This window comes from Oncorhynchus gorbuscha, linkage group LG15, assembly GCF_021184085.1.
Source record: "Oncorhynchus gorbuscha isolate QuinsamMale2020 ecotype Even-year linkage group LG15, OgorEven_v1.0, whole genome shotgun sequence".
In the NCBI taxonomy this organism is placed as follows: Eukaryota; Metazoa; Chordata; class Actinopteri; order Salmoniformes; family Salmonidae; genus Oncorhynchus; species Oncorhynchus gorbuscha.
Genome location: NC_060187.1, coordinates 18,487,723 through 18,508,886, shown reverse-complemented (window position 1 = coordinate 18,508,886; position 21,164 = coordinate 18,487,723). Strand labels below are relative to the sequence as shown.

General features: G+C 44.2%; 1 long non-coding RNA gene across 1 annotated transcript; it reads left to right on the top strand.

Annotated features, from left to right (window-relative positions):
- The first annotated feature begins 10,360 nt into the window (after positions 1–10,360).
- Positions 10,361–11,491, top strand: LOC123998140. Its single transcript, XR_006832225.1, has 2 exons — positions 10,361–10,422; positions 10,601–11,491. It is a non-coding gene; the product is annotated as an uncharacterized LOC123998140 (long non-coding RNA).
- The last annotated feature ends 9,673 nt before the right edge of the window (positions 11,492–21,164 follow it).

Genomic DNA, 21,164 nt, shown 5'->3' with positions numbered 1-21,164 from the left:
CAATTCATCACATTTATACAGACTTTTACTGTTATAGTAGGTCTCTACTGAGTAGTCTACCCAGGTGATGCTCTGTCTGCCTTGGGGAAACTCACAAACTGCAAAGTTATGCTCTCTTTTATGACCCCTGTGTAATGAACAAAACCTCCCTCTCCTTCCCTCTCCTTCCATCCTCCCTTATTCCTACCATCTTCTTCTCTATCACTGTGAGTACTGCTACTTACTGTTGAGTACTGTGTTAATGTGGTTAATTTCTATAACAGCTAAATGGGTCAAATACAGTTGACAAACCACCACAATGTAATGTCCTTATTAGCAGATTGCCTCAGAGCCCAAAAATGTGCTCTGTGTTGCACACACACACACACACACACACACACACACACACACACACACACACACACACACACACACACACACACACACACACACACACACACACACACACACACACACACACACACACACACACACACACACACATACAAACACAGTAATTAGTCAGTGTTCTGTTCCAGAACCGGCGAGGAGAGGAGCGCGATCTAGGCCACAGTGGGGCCGGAGGTGACGCTCCATTTGTTTCTGTGTGGAGACTCAGATTAAGAACACTTTGAACAGTTAAAACTCTAGCCCATTAGAACAATTCTAACTCTCTAAAGTCCATTTAGGACAGTTCAAACTCTCTGAAGTCCATTTCAAATCAAATCAAATCAAATCAAATTGTATTTGTCACATACACATGGTTAGCAGATGTTAATGCAGGTGTAGCAAAATGCTTGTGCTTCTAGTTCCGACAATGCAGTAATAACCAACAAGTAATCTAACTAACAATTCCAAAACTACTGTCTTATACACAGTGTAAGGGGATAAAGAATATGTACATAAAGATATATGAATGTCACGACTAGTCAAGGTGGGTGGAATCAGGCGCAAAGAGCAAATAGTGAATAGAGGTTTATTCTCCGGTGAACAACAATAAACACAGACAACCCAAAAAATACAAACAGGGTGAAAAATATCCAAAACAGGAAATAACAGACAAACCGGAGAAATAAAACACAAAAACACCGACAGCCGAAAACGAAATAACAAAAACAAACAATCCCGCACAAAACAAGGGCGGGACAACCTACATTATATACAGATACTAATTAACTAACACACAGGTGAAACCAATCAGACAAAACCAACAGATAACCGAAAAGGGATCGGTAGTGGCTAATAGGACGGTGACGACGACCGCCGAGCACAGCCTGAACGGGCAGGAGAGCCAACCTCGGCGGAAGTCGTGACACATAGAGACACTAGTGACAAATGCTCCTCAAGTTGTCAATATAAGCATTTTATGTTGTACACCTACCAAAGAAAACATGAACATATAAAATACAATAGCTAAATCAACTAGCTAGCTACCATGCCTCGTTTTGGCTGACTGTCTACTCAGCTTGTTATCAAAAATATATTTCACAGACTCATCTTATCAATGGGGAAAAATACTCTAGAATGTTAACATTATCATCACCAACATAACAAAACGAATTGTATACCATTTCTTACCTTATTGTTGTTGTCCTGATCTCAATGACAGAGCAGTGTGAAAGTTGAGAGAGCAGTGTGAAAGTTGTGAGAGCAGTGTGAAAGTTGTGAGAATCCTTTCAGATGCAGTGGAGGCAAGGTGCCTCCCGGTAGCAGTATTCACTTTAAGTTCATGTTCCAAAACTCACAATTTTCTCAACCTGTTGTACAAAATCCCCCCCCAAAATTGGGAGATGTTTCTATGTTAAATTGGCTGTTCACATTTGATTACTGAACTCTCTGCACATCATGTACATGTTAGTCATTTAGCAGACTCTCTTATCCAGAGCAACTTACAGGAGCAATTAGGATGTGAAGTAGGCACATCAACAGATTTGTTCACCTAGTCACCTCGGGGAGTCGCAACCTTTCAGTTACTGGCTCAATGCGCTTAACCGCTAGGCTACCTGCAACCAAAGACTCAGGTGCTGCTTACACAACTGAACACAGACATTGTGGAGCAGGGCGTTGCACAAACCTTTGGTGGGGAAGATGCTCAAAGTGACAAAACAGGGCAAAACAGTAGGTGCTCCAACATCCCTAGTGCTCTCTCTGTGCAAGTGCATGTTGTGGAGGATTGTGTTTGAGTGCATGTGATTGTGTTTGTGTGCATGATATTGTGTTTGTGTGCATGTGATTGTGATTGTGTTTATGTTCACGTAATTGTGTTTGTGTGCATGTGATTGTGTTTGTGTGCAAGTGATTGTGTGCATGTGATTGTGATTGTGTTTATGTGATTGTGTTTTTGTGATTGTGATTGTGTTTATCTGATTGTGTTTATCTGATTATGTTTCTGTGCATGTGATCGTGATTGTGTTTGTGTGCATGTGATTGTGATTGTGTTTTTCACATTTTTCATGTAATAGACTGCTTGTAAATAAATGTAATAGACTGCTTGTAAATAATATCCTTCTTGGAGACAATCAGACAAAGACATGACGGGCGCCTTATGATATGTCCTCTAGATGGGCCATGTACTGTTCATGACTCACTGTGTTGCTACGAGTGACAGGTTGCTGAGTTCAACACACTGACGAGTGTGACCTGGCTGTTGTGGCCGTTACCGTGGGCAACGTGTTACTGAGGGAACACTGCCATAGCCTTAATGCTGCTTTAATTAGGTACAGTGAAATACTTTGTCTAGGAGATGACAGGGAGCAAAAAACAGTGGGGATTGCTGGCCAGCTCTCTTGGAATTAGCCCCATAGACATTAGAGAGGCAGAGAACTAGTAGGTAGCTGTGGTTTAAACAGGAGCACTGAACCTATAACACAATCATAGTAACCGAAGCTGTGAATGTTTCATGAACATAGAACACAGCTATACTCCGAGTTGATATTCATGTCATAAGAAGGAATTCCCCTTGACCATGTCCACAAATTGAGGAAAACTAACACTGTTAGGGCCTCCCGGGTGGCGCAGTGGCAAAGGGCGCTGTACTGCAGCGCCAGCTGTGCCACCAGAGACCCTGGGTTCGCGTCCAGGGCGCAACCGGGAGGTCCGTGGGGCGACGCACAATTGGCATAGCGTCATCCGGGTTAGGGAGGGCTTGGCCGGTAGGGATATCCTTGTCTCATCGCACACCAGCGACTCCTGTTGCGGGCCGGGCGCAGTGCACGCTGACCAAGTTGCCAGGTGCATGGTGTTTCCTCCGACACATTGGTGCGGCTGGCTTCCGGGTTGGATGCAGTGCGGCTTGGTTGGGTTGTGTATCGGAGGACGCATGACTTTCAACATTCGTCTCTCCCGAGCGATGAGACAAGATCGTAGCTACTAAAAATTGGATACCACGAAAAAGGGGTTAAAATAAAAAAATATATTTTAAAAAACCCACTGTTTTCCATTGACCCCCGTTGTAAAAGAGACAACTTTGTCATCGATAACAAAACATGCTGAAAAGCTGCTGTGTTATTCAATGTACATGTAACCAGGTAAAAAATCTATAGTTTGCAGAACTCCGTCGTAGGGAAATAGATCCTGCGAGAAGAGCCTTGTGGTTTCAGCTATTCGGCGTGGGACAGTGGGAAATATGGGGACCAAATATGCTACACATAGCTACGTATGTGTGTGGAAAACATTTAATCACAGGAAAGACATTTAACTTGTTTAATATAACTCTACTCACTACTTGTAGCTGTATAGTATGTTTGTTTGTGTTGTTGGTCTTGGCTAGCTTAATATTCAGGTAGTAGGCAAGAGTCAAGCCCTACAATATTACGGATTTGTAAGTAGTGAGAACTCTCAGGAGCAGGAAATGTTGAAATGTCCTCTAGTAGTTTGTAATTGACAAATTGCATTTGAAAAAAGTCAAGTTTTCTATGAGCCAATGGGGTAACCTAGGTAACCACAGGTTGTTTTCCCACAGGCGGGCGGGGCCATGACGTTCTATCTAATAACAACTTGGACTATTCAAAGAGGTTCTGTTGTTTCCATGACAGCTATAGAACATTGTATTTCATCTTGACTCAATCAATGCCAGCTCTGTGATGGCGCTGCCAGCTTTGAAATGAGGTGTAAAATAACAACAGAGAGTAGAGAGCAGTCAGAGGATGAGGAAAATAACAACTGTGGGCTGAGAGAGAGAGAGAGAGAGATAAAATAAAGAGAGAGAGACAGGGCAGTGAGAGAGAGAGAGGAAAACACCAATTGTGTGCTGAGAGAGCGAGAGAGAGAGAGAGGGGGAGAGAGAGAGCGACAGAGAGGAAAACAACAACTCTGGACTAGACAGAACTCCCAGGAGGCTGTGCGGTAGACAGACACAGATGTTGAAATTCAGATCACACACACGCCTGCAAACCATGCTGCTTACAAGAGAGAGAGACGGAGGGAGAGAAAGAGAGGGGGGGGAGAAAGAGAGAGATAGTAGAGAGGGATGGGAAAGAGAAAGGGGGAGAGAAGGAGATGGAGAGAGAGAGGGAGTGTAGAGAGAGATGAGGGGAGATATGGGGGAGGGATGAGAGAGCAAGGGGAAGAATGAGATAGAAAGTGATGTAAAAGGAAGGAGAGCGAGAGACTGAGTATTATTGACCAATTACACACACACACACACACACACACACACACACACACACACACACACACACACACACACACACACACACACACACACACACACACACACACACACACACACACACACACACACACACACACACACACGCACACGCACGCACACGCACGCACACGCACGCACACACACGCACACACACGCACACACACGCACACACACGCACACACACGCACACACAACATGACAGTTATTTATGCGACTGTGTGACATAGAGAATTACTACTCCGTCTGTTGCTGTGCCCTGTGCAGTTATTCTGTATGTACTGTAGTCCTTGCCTTGCTGTGTGAGACTGTTATGTGAGATGTGCTGTCTCATACATACAAACCTGTTGTGAAATACACTACCCTCAAACATCTTCAGGCTGTATAACGATGGCTATAATGGTTTCCTGAGATAGATATAAAGACGGATATAACATCAACTAATGCATTCATTCACTATCCACAAAATCACATTATGCTGTGGTCACGATACAGGTCTGTTTCAATTCACGTGTTGGAGAGCTTATCATACGAGACAGGCTACTGTAATTTACAGGAGTGAAACACACTGTTATATACATTGTAGGCCTAGACATTGTCTGTTGATCTGATATACAGTACAGGTAACTGCCAAAATAAAGGAAACACCAACATAAAGTGTCTTAATAGGGTGTTTGGCTACCCCGAGATGTCATTTGTAAATAAGAATTTGTCCTTAACTGACTTGCCTATCTAAATAAAGATCAAATAAAATATTGGAAGGATGCAACATCATTCTTTTTATTGATGCTGGTGGAAAACACTGTCACAGGCACCGCTCCAGAATCTCCCATAAGTGTTGAATTGGGTTAACATCTGGTGACTGAGACAGACACACACTCTCACACACTTTATTTTGGCAGTTACCTGTACAGTGTTTATGTACAGTATGGTATGACAAAGAGGCAGGCAGAGTAGGTGGCAGCTGGTGCTGTTCTGTTTCAAACCTCCTGCCTTCTAAAATAGAATGTAGAATTTAGAAGTGGAATAGAGAAGATCAGAGGAAGCAGGCTCAGCAGGATTCATGGTGTTATGATTATTATCTTTCAGAATGGTCCATCCCCATACATCACTATTCCATCCCGATCTGCCTGATCTGATCAACGTTAGCTCCATGTTTACATTGCCACACATTGTGTAAATATTATCACTGGAGGCAATGATGGTGTCGTGACGTGACAGATGTGATGACTGCTATTTATCAAAAATGACCTACTACATTGAATTATTACTAGATTAAATGTAACAATGTAACAATTAACTCATTAGGAATTTGGGGAACCACGGGAAAAGTTCTTTAACGAGTCACTATCTCCTGACTTAACCTCGAAAGATGTTATCAATATCTCTTGCATCAATAGCCATCAATTATCAATTATTACTTCATCAGTCTCCATTCTGAACGTCGTTGACTTAGTAAATCTGGGTGAACCCTAACCTAAGTCATGAATCAGCGATACACAAATTGACTTCATTATTTATTTACTAACTAACTAAATAATCACACAGAAAAACATAAAACACACATACACGGTATAAGTTATTGATTACTAACATAATGCAATGAAAACAGTCCCTAGTGGACTAACATGATATGACGGCTTGTTACACAATGGAAAGAGGAGGGGTATGTAAGGAAAGGGAGAGACAAAGAGTCAACTTCTTGTACATACATTTGGAAACTAAAAATCAAATCAAATCAAATTGTATTTGTCACATACACATGGTTAGCAGATGTTAATGCGAGTGTAGCGAAATGCTTGTGCTTCTAGTTCTGACAATGCAGTAATAACCAACAAGTAATCTAGCTAACAATTCCAAAACTACTACCTTATAGACACAAGTGTAAGGGGATAAGAATATGTACATAAAGATATATGAGTGAGTGATGGTACAGAGGCATAGGCAAGATACAGTAGATGGTATTGAGTGCAGTATATACATATGAGATGAGTATGTAAACAAAGTGGCATAGTTAAAGTGGCTAGTGATACATGTATTACATAAAGATGCAGTAGATGATATAGAGTACAGTATATACATATACATATGAGATGAATCATGTACGGTATGTAAACATTATATTAGGTAGCATTGTTTAAAGTGGCTAGTAATATATTTTACATCATTTCCCATCAATTCCCATTATTAAAGTGGCTGGAGTTGAGTCAGTGTGTTGGCAGCAGCCACTCAATGTTAGTGGTGGCTGTTTAACAGTCTGATGGCCTTGAGATAGAAGCTGTTTTTCAGTCTCTCTGTCCCAGCTTTGATGCACCTGTACTGACCTCGACTTCTGGATGATAGCGGGGTGAACAGGCAGTGGCTCGGGTGGTTGTTGTCCTTGATGATCTTTATGACCTTCCTGTGACATCGGGTGGTGTAGGTGTCCTGGAGGGCAGGTAGTTTGCCCCCGGTGATACGTTGTGCAGACCTCACTACCCTCTGGAGAGCCTTATGGTTGTGGGTGGAGCAGTTGCCGTACCAGGCGGTGATACAGCCCGACAGGATGCTCTCAATTGTGCATCTGTAGAAGTTTGTGAGTGCTTTTGGTGACAAGCCGAATTTCTTCAGCCTCCTGAGGTTGAAGAGGCGCTGCTGCGCCTTCTTCACGATGCTGTCTGTGTGGGTAGACCAATTCAGTTTGTCTGTGATGTGTACGCCGAGGAACTAAAAACTTGCTACCCTCTCCACTACTGTCCCATCAATGTGGATAGGGGGCTGTTCCCTCTGCTGTTTCATGAAGTCCACAATCATCACCTTAGTTTTGTTGACGTTGAGTGTGAGGTTATTTTCCTGACACCACACTCCAAGGGCCCTCACCTCCTCCCTGTAGGCCGTCTCGTCGTTGTTGGTAATCAAGCCTATCACTGTTATGTCGTCTGCAAACTTGATGATTGAGTTGGAGGCGTGCGTGGCCACGCAGTCGTGGGTGACCAGGGAGTACAGGAGAGGGCTCAGAACGCACCCTTGTGGGGCCCCAGTGTTGAGGATCAGCGGGGTGGAAATGTTGTTGCCTACCCTCACCACCTGGGGGCGGCCCGTCAGGAAGTCCAGTACCAAGTTGCACAGGGCGGGGTCGAGACCCAGGGTCTCGAGCTTGATGACGAGCTTGGAGGGCGCTATGGTGTTAAATGCCAAGCTGTAGTCGAAGAACAGAATTCTCACATAGGTATTCCTCTTGTCCAGATGGGTTAGGGCAGTGTGCAGTGTGGTTGAGATTGCATCGTCTGTGGACCTATTTGGGCGGTAAGCAAATTGGAGTGGGTCTAGGGTGTCAGGTAGGGTGGAGGTGATATGGTCCTTGACTAGTCTCTCAAAGCATTTCATGATGACGGAAGTGAGTGCTACGGGGCGGTAGTCGTTTAGCTCAGTTACCTTAGCTTTCTTGGGAACAGGAACAATGGTGGCCCTCTTGAAGCATGTGGGAACAACAGACTGGGATAGGGATTGATTGAATATGTCCGTAAACACACCAGCCAGCTGGTCTGCGCATGCTCTGAGGGCGCGGCTGGGGATGCCGTCTGGGCCTGCAGCCTTGCGAGGGTTGACACATTTAAATGTTTTCCACACGTCGGCTGCAGTGAAGGAGAGTCCGCATGTTTTAGTTGCGGGCCGTGTCAGTGGCACTGTATTGTCCTCAAAGCGGGCAAAAAAGTTATTTAGTCTGCCTGGGAGCATTTAGTCTGCCTCTCTCTCAACTACGCTCACCGTAGTCAGAATATTTAGCAACCTAACAACCTCTCATTTGGATTATAAATGCAACATGTATTTACGAGTAGATGTCTTTCGCTGTTGTCTCTCTGTTGAAACCACTCGATCCATCTATGGCGAGTAGTTAGATGAAAATCTCTGGTTGTCCATCAGAGGTCACAATGTCCTTCTTAATTGTATGTCTCTTTGTCTTGGAGTGTTCGTTAGAATGGATGCATCAGAGGTGTGACACCCAGTGGTGAGAAGGATCTGTTCTTCCCTTCCGTCTTTGGCCAATTGTCCTAGACTTTCCTACCCAGCTCCAGACTGTGAATGGTGGGTCTAGTCTTTACCTTCTTCACTCGTTGAGAGTTTCAGGGGGTCTTACCATTTTCTGTCAACCATTTCAATGTGTGGACCACGTCCTCACGTTCTCTGCTCTGCACTTATGTTCTCAGCTAGTCCTTTTAAGTACTCTGGCCTTGGAGGGCTTTCTGTCCTGTTGATATAATGTCTTTGAGAAATAAAGGAGAGCCGCACACACCCTAGGATTTCAGATGCAAAAATGTTATGTCCAACGTTTCTACAGACAAGCTGTCTTCATCAGGGTATAATGACAAACGGTGCAAGGGTGACTCATTGATATACTTTCAAAAGACACACAGGTGTCTGTAATCATGGCCGGGTGTGGCCTGATATCATTGGTTAATTCTCATATATTAAAATAGCATGATTTTTTTTTTATAGATAGCGTGTGATCATAGATACAATTTGGCTACAATCATTTACAATAGCAAAATCACAATAATCACAAGAATGGCTTCAGATCAAGTCTATGTTGAGATGGAAGGGAGCAAGGGTCTTTAAAGGATCTTTAACAATAAATGATCGAGGTCATCCCCTCTCCTAGGGAGGGTGACATGTTCGATGACAATATAATGAAGAGATGAAATCGAGTGGTTTGCTTCCAAAAAGTGGGTCGCAACTGGGTAAGTCAAGTTTTTACACCTAATGGTGTTACGATGCTCAGAAATTCGTACTTTTAATTTGCACTTTGTTTTACCCATTTTACCCATTTTCACCACAAGGACAAGTTATAAGATACATTTATCCCTTAGTGGAGCATGTGATAACACCTTTGATTGGGATCTGTTTCCCTGTTTTGGGGTGTTTGAAGTATCTTCATTTACAAGTGCCATTGCATTGAGCAAAGCCATTACACTTGTAGTTTTCATCCAGTAGGGGTGCAAATAGACGTTGTGCAGGGATATCTCGGGGTGGTAAATCAGAGTTTACCAATTGATCTCTGAGATTTCTGCCCCGCAAGAATACGACCAGACACAATGTCTGTGCTTGCTGACCGGGCCCAGGTTTATATGAAAAGCCATTATCATTTAGAAGGCTTAAATCACATTTCTATCTTCACAAAAGTATTCTCATACTTAATCATTTATTTTATACAACATTTAGATGCAAACTAGGACATGTACATGTTCAGAGTTACAGTTATCTTGTTATACCTGTCTTAAGGACATCACAAATAAGAAATTATATGACATGATTACTGTTCTGTTTGGATCCCCACTAACCATTCCAAAAGTTTGGATTTCAAGACTAATGTTCCAATGTCCAATCTTTTGATGTTAGAGTTATTAGGCAATAGTCTCTCTCTACACACAGCCCATTCCTTTGTTCAATACTGCAGGGCAAGACAGAGAATGTTTACGACTGGCGTTAAGTCATAAAACCTGCCCAACTCCCCCCTTCCTCTGTGGTGGGGTGGGGGGGAGGCTGGGGGTCTGGATAACTGTCAGCCCTGTGCTGAGCTGATTTGGTGCCTTTGATCCTCACCAAGGAGAGAGAGTCATGGCAACAGGTGTGTGTATAGTGGTTGGCAGGTTGGTAGTCAGGGAATGTGACTGTGTGTGTGTGTTTTAACTTTACCACCAGAGCATGAGAGGGAGAGAGCGAGAGCGAGAGAGAGAGCATGAGATGGAGGGAGATGGAGAGGGAGAGAGTATTCACCCTGCAGACCCTAATTGACAAACAACCATACCATAACAAAGGTAAAGTCTTCTCATGCTTTGTTTTATTTCAAAAAAGCTTTTGACTCAATTTGGCATGAGGGTCTGCTATACAAATAAAAATATATGTCCAAAAACATACGACATTATAAAATCCATGTAGACAAACAACAAGTGTGTGCTTAAAATTGTCATTAAACACACACATTTATTTCTACAGGGACATGGGGGGGAGACAGGGATGCAGTTTGAGCCCCACCTTCAACGTATTGTCATGCCTGCTCCCTGGCACTCGAGGACACCAGGCTACCTGTCTTTACACACACCTGTAACCATCATTACGTACAGCAGCGCTCATTGGACTCACCTGGATTCCTTCACGTGGTTGATTGCCCCTGAATATCTGTCTGTTCCTCTGTGGTGTTCCCTGTGTCCGCATTAGTTATTGTTATGTGTTCCAGTCCAGATGCTGTTCCTGTTCTGTTTCATGTCAGTTATTAAACCTTCACTCCCTGTACCTGCTTTTCATCTCCTGCATCAATCCTTTCAGAATGCGGACACCATTACAAGAAGCATCAGGGAGTTTTTTAGGGTTTTGTTTTGTTGGTGACCTCGGACCCCGGGGCCGCCGCCGATGGAACCGGGGGTGCCCTAGCTGACTCGTTGGGCTGTCATGCCCTACCTGGCTCGAGAGGTTTCCTAGCCCCGGTTGGCTTGGAGGGTCTCCATCCCATATCATGCTTCAGCTGGCCCATTGGGCTTCTATGCTGCACCGGGATCGTCAGGCTGACACGCCTCGGCTGGCCTGTCAGGCTTGCCCAGATGGTACCAGGTGGCTCGCCCAGGGGTACTGTCTTACCTACTCCTGCTCCCCCTCCCTGGCGCTCGGGGGCACCAGGCTACCCATCTTTACACACAACTGTCACCATCATTTCGCAAAGCAGTGCTCATTGGACTCACCTGGACTCCTTCACGTGGTTGATTGCCCCTGTGTATCTGTCTGTTCCTCCGTGGTGTTCCCTGTGTCCGTATTAAGTTTTATGTGTTCCTGTCCAGATGCTGTTCCTGTTCTGTTTCATGGCCGTCAGTTATTAAACCTTCATTCCCTGTACCTCCTTCTCATCTCCTGCGTTGATCCTTTCACACATATATCAATGAATTGCCGATCGCACTAGAACAGTCTGCAGCACCTGGCCTCACCCTACTAGAATATGAAGTCAAATGTGTACTGTTTGCTGATGATCTGGTGCTTCGGTCCCCAACCAAGGAGGGTCTACAGCAGCACCTATATCTTCTGCACAGATTCTGTAAGACATGGGCCCTGAAAACAAATCTCAGTAAGACAAAAATAATGGTGTTACAAAAAAGGTTCAGGTGTCAGGGCCACACATACAAATTTAATCTAGTTACCATTGCCCAAGAGCACACAAAAAAACTCTACATACCTCAGCCTAAACATCTGCACCAGAAGTAACTTCCACAAAGCTGTGAACGATCTGAGAGACAAGGCAAGAAGGACCTTCTAAAAACAGAACAAATTAGAATGCTATTTGGCCCCTAAATATAATATCTGACCACTGTGACTGACCCAACCTGAAGGCAAGCTATGACAATGTACAGACTCAGTGAGCATAGCTTTGCTATTGAGAGAGACTGGCTATGTGCACACTTCCCACAAAATGAGGTGGAAACTGAACTGCACTTCCTAACTTTCTGAAACATATACCCAGGGTATCAGGAAGCAGGTGCAGAAGGTGAGTATAGTAATAAGACACATGAAGATAAACAAAACAGGAGTAGCGTACTAAACTTAAACAAAACCAATACTGCCTGAAGACTGACACTACTGAAGGGTAAAAAATAAATGCACCTTTATTTAACCAGGTAGGCAAGTTGGTAGGCATGTTGAGAACAAGTTCTCAATTACAATTGAGACCTGGCCAAGATAAAGCAAAGCAGTTTGAAACATACAACGACACAGAGTTACACATGGAGTAAAACAAACATACAGTCAATAATACAGTTTAAACAAGTCTATATACGATGTGAGCTAATGAGGTGAGATAAGGGAGGTAAAGGCAAAAAAAGGCCATGGTGGCAAAGTAAATACAACATCGCAAGTAAAACACTGGAATGGTAGATTTGCAATGGAAGAATGTGCAAAGTAGAAATAAAAATAATGGGATGCAAAGGAGCAAAATAAATGAATAAATAAAATACAGTAGGGAAAGAGGAAGGGGGAAGTAGGGGAAGGGGAATGAAGGGGAAGTAATCAAGGTAAGGACGTCAGGACAGGAAGACTGCCCAGAGGGCAAGCAGTGGGCCGGTCCGGACTGCGGAGATAGAAATCCCGGACATTGTTGGGGTCCAGGATGTCGGCCGCCAGAATCCAACAGCGCTCCTCTGGGCCGTAGTCCTACCAATACACCAGGTAAGGAAGCCGACCATCATGATGTCGAGAAGGGACCTGACGGCATATGCAGGGGACTCATATATGTCAAGGGGAGGCGGAGGGGTGTCGTGGGGGACGGCATCAGCAAGGGGACCAGGAAGTTGGTGGGTCAGTTGTAAATGGTAAGTTGCCTCATTATGACCCTTCGGAGGACCTTGAAGGGTCCTACAACCGGGGGATCAGCTTCCGGCAGAACAGGGCAGGCGGAGTGGGAGGTTCCTGGTGTAGAGCCATATGCGATCACCAGGATGGAACACAGGAGCCTCACTGCGGTGGCCGTCCGCCTGATCCTTCTGACGGCGGACATCGCGCTGGAGCCTCACTTGGGCGGCGTTCCACACCTTCTCTCCACATCAGAACCCCTCATCCACTGCAGGGGCCTTGGTCTGGCTCGGAGTAGACGGAGCCAGAGCCAGCTGATATCCCAGGATGCACTGGAAGGCAGTCAACCCGATGGAGGCGTGATAAAGTGAGTTCTGGGCGTATTCTGCCCAGGGAAGGAACCGGGCCCAATTAGGAACCTCCCCAGTTACTGGTTGTTCCCCTCCACCTGCCCATTGAATTGAAGGCTGTCCACCGTCGGAAAACAATGTCCTCCGGAAGGACAGTGCCTGCTGGAATAGTGCCTCAGCAACCTGGAGAGTGGTAGGTAGACTAGAGAGCAGGATAAAATGGCAGGATTTAGAGAATCTGTCAACAATGACCATAATAGTGGTAAAACCATCAGAACGGGGAGATCAGTTACAATGGCACGGGAAGGGGAAGGAGCTTCCCTGTTGGAGCGTTGGGAGGAGATTTGCATTGGATACATACGGTGCACGAGTTGACATAGTGGGCAACGTCCTGCGCCAAGGTGGGCCACCAGTATTTATTGGCGAGGGATTGGATATATGGATGATAACTGGGTGTCCAGCAGCGAGGGATGTGTGTGCCCAGGTTGACAGCTGATCTCTCACCACCGTGGGGATGTCAATGCGCTCTAGAGGGAAGGTAGCAGGGAAGGTAGCAGGAGCGGGTTCTCTCTCCAGAGCCTGGTGAATGTCCACATTTATGTCCCAAAACACGGGGCCAATGATTTGGGAGGACAAATCGATAGGCTGGAGGGCACTCACAGGACACTCCGCCAACGTGGAACCATAGGGTGCTGGAAAGCATGTTCTCCGGCATCCTAATTCCCAGGCAATGATTCTAATACTCGACCAGTAGATGGTGGGTTTATGAAGTTGGATCCACAGGTGGCCGAGGAGGACTTTATGTACAGCTGTGGTGGTGATTCGGAATGGAAGACTTTCCTCGTGCATGGGTACCACAGTGAGGAGGAGTGGTGCTGTGATGTGTTTAATTGTGTCGATCCCAATGGTCACGTGTCCAGGGCTTGGACATGAAAAAGGGAGGAGAGCGGGTATGAAGTTAAGTTCAGTGAGGAGACGAGGGCCTGGTCGTTGAAGTTCCCAGCAGCATCAGAGTCCACTAAGGCTGTAGAGACAACACTTGACATCCAGCCAGTGAAATAGGAACCATAAAGGGCTGGGAGGAAAATGATAATGAAATACTCACGCCTACACTGGGAGGCAGAAGGTCACGGGGCCACAGCTCTGCTCTAGTGGACCTCGGGTTGGGACGCACCGGACACCGCTGAGGCTGGTGCCCCTCCTGGCTACAATAGGGACAGAGCCCCAGCTGTCTCCGGTGATGCCATGGAGAGGTGTGTGGCCGCTACCTCCATGAGTTCAGACTCTGCCTCAGGACAGTCAAAGGAGGGAGATGTGGAACCTTCCTCCTGAAGCCCAGAAAGTTGTCCTCAGTGTACCTGGCCAGTGGAACCTTCCTTCTGAAGCCCAGAAAGTTGTCCTCAGTATACCTGGCCAGTGGAACCTTCCTCCTGAAGCCCAGAAAGTTGTCCTCAGTGTACTTGGCCAGTGGAACCTTCTTCCTGAAGCCCAGAAAGTTGTCCTCAGTGTACCTGGCCAGTGGAACCCTCTTCCTGAAGCCCAGAAAGTTGTCCTCAGTGTACCTGGCCAGTGGAACCCTCTTCCTGAAGCCCAGAAAGATGTCCTCAGTGTACCTGGCCAGGGGAACCTTCCTCCTCCGTAGGTCCAGAAGGGAGGAGGCTCTGGTTAACCCCTTAACTGTCACATCGTCACTGTTGAAAATGTTCAACAGGTGAGTCAGTCTAGTAGCAGTGTAAATCTACTCAATATTCGGGACACATAAACCCCCCTCTCTTTGGCTCAGGAAGACAACGTCACGTGTGGTGTGTGTGTTTAGGCATAGGACGTAGTCACCACTTGAACAGTTTTGATATTAATTTCCCTCAGAACCTTCTGTGGGATATGCACATTTGCAAGCAGATGTTGAATATTTACTGTGGCCACTTCTCTCACAGATTCTAGCCTCATGACCACAGGCATAGGTGGAAGGTCAATCATATCAAGCCTGATTGAATACTCATGGACAAGCTCCTCAACTTGACCCCCCCCCCACACACAGACACTAGTTGGTTTTACTATCCAAGTGGGGACCAAAATAATATTTTTTTCCCCATTTAATATCCTATTTTCCCTAACCCTAAACCTAACCCTAGCCCTAACCCTTAGCCTAACCCTAACCCTAACCGTAACCCTAACCTTAACCCATAACCCTAAAACTAAACCTAACCCTAATTCCTAAACCTAAAATAAAATGTTTCCTATTGGGTACCGGCAAAATGTCCCCACTTGTCAAATGTTCCTTGTTTTACTATCCTTGTGAGGACTTTTGGAACTCGAAAGGATACTGAAGTTAGAGCACACACACAGTTTTGTATTGCTATCGTTGTGGGGACCAAACAATTGATTCCTATCCAAAATCATATTTTCCCTAATCCATAACTGTAAATCTAACCCTAACACTAACCTTAACCTTAACCCCAAACTCATAACCCTAACCGTAAAACTAAACCTAATCCTAACTCCTAACCCTAACTGTAACTCCAAACCTAACCTTAATTCTAACCCAAACCCTTATAGCATCCCTAAATATCACTTCTAAGCCTTTAATATCAGTTTTCCTCAAAAGGTTCCCATTGTCCGAATTGCCCTTGTTTACCTATTGTTGTGAGGACTTCTGATACCCGCAAGGAAAGTTAAAGAAAAACAAATCACAAACAAACACACACACATTCATTCATGCTACACACATCACAACTGCCACTATCAGACTTCGTGAGAAGACCGATTTTCGGGATGTCACATGTTCTGACAGACACTGCTCTAGCTCTGCCACCTTTCACCGCAGATGTGGAAAGGCAATATCTTTGAGCAAACTGGAAACGGCATATCCTGAGGCAGCATTAAAAATAGCTGGGAATGTTAATAAAGCACATCTGAGGAAAACGTTACCAAAGGTTTATCAACACATTGCTAACGCCACTCGGGCTTCAACAATTCTCAACCATTGCTACTATCCCTTCCGTGACGGCTACAAGGACCTCCCTTCGGCAAATCAGATCATGCCTCAATCCGCTCCTCCCTTCCTATAGGTAGAAACTCAAACAGGAAGTACCCGTGGTAAGGACTGTTCAACGCTGGTCTGACAAATCAGAATCCATGCTTCAAGATTGTTTTGATCAAGCGGACTGGGATATGTTCCGGGGTGTCACTGAGAATAACATTGACGTATATACTGACATGGTGACTGAGTTCATCAAGAACTGTACAGGGGATGTTAGCCCACTGTGATGGTTAATAAAACCTACCCAAACCAAAAACCATGAATAGATGGCAGCATGCACGCAAAACTTAAAGCGCCATCTAACATTTACATTACATTTAACATTTTACATTTAAGTCATTTAGCAGACGCTCTTATCCAGAGCGACTTACAAATTGGTGCAATCACCTTATGACATCCAGTGGGACAGTCACTTACAATAGTGCATCTAAAACTTAGGGGGGGTGGGGTGGAGGTGTCTGGGAATATGGTTGAGTACAAACAATCTTCCGTAAGGCTATCAACCAGGCAAGACAGTACAGAGACAAAGTGTATTCGCAATTCAATGGCTCAGACATGAGATGTACAGTACCAGACAAAAGTTTGAACACACCTACTCATTCAAGGGTTATTTTCTATTTTATGATTTTATACATTGTAAGTAGCCTAGTGGTTAGAGCGTTGTGCCAGTAACCTAAAAGTTGCTAGATCGAATCCCTGAGCTGACATGGTAAACATTTTGTTCTACCCCTGAACAAGGCAGTTAACCCACTGTTCCTAAGCTGTCATTGTAAAAAAAAGCTAAGGGTTAAGGTTAAGAAAAAAAATAATAGTGAAGACATGAAAACTATGAAATAAATATGGAATCATGTAGTAACCAAAATGTGTTATCAAAATATATTTTAGATTTTTCAAAGTAGCCACCCTTTGTCTTGATGACAACTTTGCACACTCTTGGCATTCTTTCAACCAGCTTTAAGAGGAATGCTTTTCCAACGGTCTTGAAGGAGTTCCCACATATGCTGAGGACTTGCTGGCTGCTTTTCCTTCAATATGCAGTCGAAATCATCTAAAACCACATCAATTGGGTTTAGGTCAGGTGATTGTTGAGGCCAGGTCATCTGATGCAGCACTCCATCACTCTCCTTCTTGGTCAAATAGCCCTTAAACTGTCTGGAGATGTGTTTTGGGTCATTGTCCTGTTGAAGAAAAAAAGATAGTCCCACTAACCGCAAACCAGATGGGATGGCGTATCACTGCAGAATGATGTGGTAGCCATGCTGGTTAAGTGTGCCTTTAATTCTAAACAAATCACTGACAGTATCACCAGCAAAGCACCCACACACCATCACACCTCCTCCTCCGTGCTTCATGGTGGGAACCATACATGCTGAGAACATCCTTTCACCTACTCAGTGTCTCACAAAGACACAGTGGTTGGAACCAACATTGTGGACTCATCAGACCAAAGGACAGATTTCCACCGGTCTCATGTCCATTGCTTGTATTTCTTGGCCCAAGCAAGTCTCTTCTTATTATTGGTGTCCTTTAGTGGTGGTGTCACACCCTGATCTGTTTCACCTGTCTTTGTGATTGTCTCCACCCCCCTCTTTTTGTTTGTTTTGTTTTGTCAAGCCTACCAACATTTTCCCCTCTGTTCCTGTCTCTTGGTAGTTCCTGTTTTCTAGTTTTGACCTTTCTGGCTGCGTTTGGGAACGGTGCTCTTTTCGTTCCCTGACCCTGAGCCTGCCTGTCATCCTGTACCTTTGCCCCACTACTCTGGATTACCGACCTCTGCCTGACCTGAACCTGAGCCTGCCTGCCGTCCTGTACCTTTGCCCCACTACTCTGGATTATCAACCCTTACCTGCCTTGGCCTGTCGTTTGCCTGCCTCTGTTGTTGTAATAAACATTGTTACTTCGATACAGTCTGCATTTGGGTCTTACCTGAAACATGATAGAATGGCTGAAAAATTGCAACATTTACCTGGAGCTGACACTGCAGATAGCACTACTGGGCGATCTGAAAAGTCATAGTCAATCGATCAATAATGTAATAATACTTTTAGCAAACATTTTATTTTCAATTTACAATCTGTAGAAACTATGAAAATAGAAAAGTTCAGAACTTTTGTGAAACATCACAGCACAGATGACAAATATATGGAAAAGAGAAATCCAAAATGGATGGTGTTAAAATCCTCTTGGCCCGTTATTGGGATCAAAATCGACAACATCTGGTGAAGCTGGAGCGCACCAAATTCAAATGACAAAATCGTAATACTAAACATTCATGAACATACAAGTGTCCTACTTCATTTAAAAGCTTAACTTCTTGTTAATCCAGCCGCTTTGTCAGATTTCAAAAGGGCTTTACGGCGAAAGCATACCATGCAATTATCTGAGAACAGCGCCCCACACACAAAGTATTAAAAACATTTTCCAAACCAGCAAAGGCGTCCCAAAAGTCAGAAATAGCGATAAAATAAATAACTTACCTTTGAAGATCTTCCTCTGTTTGCAATCCCAGGGTCCCAGCTAAACATCAAATGGTCGTTTTGTTTGATAAAGTCCTTCTATATATCAGTATAGTTGGCGTGTTTGATTCAGTAATCCACCCGTTCAACTAGTTCAACATGCATACAAAGGAATCCCAAAAGTGACCAACTATCTTCATTCAAACAAGTCAAACCACGTTTCTAATCAATCCTCAGGTACCCTAATATATAAATAAACGTTAAAATCTTACCTGTTCGTGGTCCCTTCGCGCAGTAATCCCTTTAGCGGGATCAATTTGACAACATCCAGTGAAATTGCAGAGCGTCAAATTCAAACCACAGAAATATCAATATTCAAGATTCACGAAAATATACTATAAGTGTAATACATCAAAATAAAGTTAAAATAAACTTCTTGTTAACCCAGCCGCAATGTCAGATTTCAAAAAGGCTTTACGGCAAAAGCAGACCATGTGATTATCTTAGGACAGCGCCCCACCTCCAAACACATGAAAATAATTTTCAACCAGGCAGGAGGCGACACAAAAGTCAAGAAATAACGATACAATAAATGCCTTACCTTTGAAGATCGTCTTCTGTTGGCACTCCAAAATGTCCCAGAAACATCACAAATGGTCCTTTTGTTCGATAATGTCCTTCTTTATATCCCCAAAATGTCCAATTATTTGGCGCATTTGATTCAGAAATACACGGGTTCCAACTACCCAAACATGACTACAAAGTATCTAATAAGTAATCTGTAAACTTGGTCCAAACATTTCAAATAACGTTCCTAATCCAACCTCAGGTATCCTAAAATGTAAATAATCAATCAAATTTAAGACTGTTTCCAATACCGGATAAAACAATGTGAAGTACGCTCCAGTTCAGGAGCATCAAACAGAGTCCACATGGAGTGACACTTACAAAGAACTTCACTTCTTCATTCCTCAAAAGAAAAACATCAACCAATTTCTAAAGACTGTTGACATCTAGTGGAAGCCATCGGAACTGCAACCAGGTTCCTATTAAATAGGGCTTTCAATTGAAAACTATTGTGAAACACAATGATCAATTTTTTTCCCCTGGATGGTTTGTCCTCAGGGTTTCGCCTGCCAAATCAGTTCCTTTATACTCACAGACATTATTATAACCGTTTTAGAAAATTTATAGTGTTTCTATCCAAATCTACTAATTATATGCATACCCTAGCTTCTGGGCCTAAGTAATAGCGCAAATCGTATCTAACCAGAATAGAAAGAGGAGTGGCAGGCCCCAGTGCACAACTGAGCAAGAGTACAAGTACATTACAGTGTCTAGTTTGAGAAACAGATGCCTCACAAGTCCTCAACTGGCAGCTTCATTAAATAGTATCCACAAAACATCAGTCTCAACATCAACAGTGAAGAGGAGACTCCAGGATGCTGGCCTTCGTGGCAGAGTTGCAAAGAAAAAGCCATATCTCAGACTGGCCAATAAAAATAAAAGCTTAAGATGGGCAAAATAACACAGACACTGGACATAGGAACTCTGCCTAGAAGGCCAAACTCCCGTAGTCACCTCTTCACTGTTGAGGTTGAGACTGGTGAATTGCGGGTAGTATTTAATGAAGCTGACAGTTCTGTCTCCTAGAGATGAACATACTTTGGTGTGGAAAGTGCAAATCAATCCAAGAACAACAGCAAAGAACCTTGTGAAGATGCTGGAGGAAACCGGAACAAAAGTATCTATATCCATAGTAAAACGAGTACTATATCGACATAACCTGAAAGGCCGCTCAGCAAGGAAGAAGCCACTGCTCCAAAACCGTCATAAAAATGCCAGACTACAGTTCGGAATTGCACATGGGGACAAAGATCGTACTTTTTGGAGAAATGTCCTCTGGTCTGATGAAGCAAAAATATAACTGTTTCGTCATAATGACCATCGTTATGTTTAGAGGAAAAAGGGTGAGGCTTGCAAGCTGAAGAACACCATCCCAACCGTGAAGCACAGGGGTTGCAGCATCATGTTGTGGGGGTGCTTTGCTGCACCAGTCCCTCCTGCAATTTTTGGTGCAAAATTGATGGCATCATGAGGGTGGAAAATATGTGGATATATTGAAGAAACATCTCAAGACATCAGAAGTTAAAGCTTGGTCGCAAATGGGTCTTCCAAATGGACAATGACCCCAAGCATACTTCCAAAGTTGTGGCAAAATGGCTTAAGGACAAAAAAGTGAAGGTATTGGATTGGCCATCACAAAGACCTTACCTCAATCCCATAGACAATGTGTGGGCAGAACTGAAAAAGTGTGTGCAAGTAAGGAGGCCTACAAACCTGACTCAGTTACACCAGCTCTGTCAGGAGGAATGGGCCAAAAT